The 2,264-nt window shown below is 49.1% G+C and overlaps 1 long non-coding RNA gene across 1 annotated transcript in view; it reads right to left on the bottom strand.

The window, feature by feature from the left end:
- Window positions 1-1,856: 1,856 nt before the first annotated feature.
- Window positions 1,857-2,264, bottom strand: part of LOC105521101 — a 1,131-nt gene continuing 723 nt past the window's right edge. The window contains exon 2 of the long non-coding RNA XR_001003224.1: window positions 1,857-2,233. This is a non-coding gene — a long non-coding RNA (uncharacterized LOC105521101). The remainder of the gene's footprint in view (window positions 2,234-2,264) is intronic.

Raw genomic sequence — 2,264 nt, 5'->3', positions numbered from 1 at the left:
GGGGGGGTCGAGGCGCAGGCGCAGAGACGCACGCCGCGTAGGCCTGAGGGTGCGCGGTACAGGCGCAGAGACACACGCCGCCGGGGGAGCGGCGCAGAGACGGGCGGAACATTTGCAATCTGAAAAGCAGGGCTTGGGAGCGCCCAGCTTGCAGCAGCGCACTACAGGGCCCTCTTGCTCACGGTGCTGTGCCAGTGCGCCCCCTGCTGGCGACTAGAGCAACTGCAGGGCCCTCTTGCTTACAGTGGTCCACAGCACCCCCTGCTGGCGCCGGGGTACTGCAGGGCCCTCTTGCTCGCAGTATAGTGATGGCACACCGCCTGCTGGCAGTTGGGGACATTGCAGGGCTCTCTGGGTCACAGTGTAGTAGCAGCGCTCCAGATACTGGCAGCTGGGACACTGCCCGGCCCTCTTGCTCCAAGTCAAGTGGCAGCTGGGGCACTGCCGGGCCCTCTTGCTTGCCGTGTATTGGAGGCACGCCCCCTTCTGGCCGCTGGGGGACTACAGGATCCTCTTGGTCACAGTGTAGTGGCAGCACGCCCCCTGCTGCCAACCAGGACACTGCAGGGTCTTGCTCATGGTGTGGTGCCCGTGCGCCACCTGCTGGCAGCTAAGGACACTGCAGGATCCTCTTGCTCACAGTAGACTCCTCGTACGCCCCCTGATGGAAGCTGGGGACACTGCCGGGCCCTCTTGCTGGCAGTGTCGTCACAGCACACCACCTGCAGGCAGATGGGGACTATGCAGGACCCTCTTGCTCCAGGTGTGACGGCTGGCCCCCTCCCCAAAGGCCCCCTCCTGCACCACTTAAAGTCGGAGTGCCAGTTATGAAGCGCCATCAGTTCTGAAAATTGATGTGCCAGTTCTTGTCTAACTTGGAAGAAAGATTTTCACCAAGAGGCAATACTAAGATGGCAGATAACTTCATTCAAAAAAATACAGTGTGAAGAGCTTATTGTAGAAAAATACGAGTAGGTTGATGGTGCAGGAAAGCAGCCTAAGAGTCCTGTGCAGGGAATTTTATTTTGGACTTCTTCGCCTTCCTGCTTCTGTCTCAAGTCTCCGCCTGTTTTCTTTGTCTGCTTTTCCTGCTACTGCCTTAGGTCCCCAACTTGCCCCACTTAGGCTTGTGGGACCTCCTCACTGTTGGCTGAGGCACATGTGTGGTGATAGATCTGAATCCACTCTGGCACCAGGCTCCTTCTTGCCATCCCAGGCAGGCTGACAGCGGTCACGTTTGTACCTACTGCGTCTATCTCTTTTCAATGTGCCTCTCTGCCCTAATCTGTACTTACGGTGCCAGGTTTCTTTTAAGAATGTCCCCTTTGTCCTTATCAGCATGTAGCTAGCAATATTGTGACATTATTACTGCAGACTGAATGATGACTGGGGCATCTTAAGAGGATTTCTAGGGTGTTTCTTTTTGCATAGGTACCTCTTCTCCCTCCTACCCACAATTCACAAGTGCCCATCCACTCCAGCATTACAGATGCCACTAAATGGGAATTTTTCGTGGTCCCTCCAGGTGAGCCTTCCCAGACTTTCCCTTTTCCAGGAGCTCCCCCTCCTGTTCATGTCTAGCCATCTAGCTGCTCTAACAGAGCCCACTACCCTATGTCTTTCCCAAAAATAGTGAGGGAACGATTATTGGAAACCGTAGGAAATGATATGCATGTAGATGAAAACTTTACAACTTACACAAATAATCACTCAAAATCATCCTTACACTAAAAATGCAAAACTATACAATTTCTAGAAGAAACTATGGAAGAAAAGGTATGTGCCTTTGGGTTTGGTAATGAATTTTAACAAATGACACACAAGGTTGATATACACAAAAGAAATGACAATGTGGATTTCTTAATATTTACAGTTTATATTCTGGAAAAGACCTTGTTAAAGGAACAAAAAGACAAGCCACATATTGAAAAAAAAATTTGCAAAATACAGACATGAGAAATAATTTGTATTCAAAATATATACAAAATTCTTAAAACTAAACAATAAGTTAAACAGCGGAATTAAAAATGCACACAGTTCTGAACAGACACCTCACCAAAGATGATCTACAGATGGCAAGTAAACATACAAAAAGATGCTCAATGTACTAGAGAACTGAAAACCACAATGAGATAGCACAGCTAGTCTATATCTGTTAGAGCTGCTAAACTCTAAAAAAATGACAAATTGCTAGAGGAAAAACAAGAACTCTTTTCATTGCTTGTGGAAGACACTGTGTAAGACCAGAATATGCCACCCCAAAA

Source organism: Colobus angolensis, unplaced genomic scaffold, assembly GCF_000951035.1.
Source record: "Colobus angolensis palliatus isolate OR3802 unplaced genomic scaffold, Cang.pa_1.0 Scaffold396, whole genome shotgun sequence".
NCBI lineage: Eukaryota > Metazoa > Chordata > Mammalia > Primates > Cercopithecidae > Colobus > Colobus angolensis.
The sequence above is the reverse complement of the archived record's forward strand: the minus strand, read 5'-3'. Positions and strand labels throughout refer to the sequence as shown.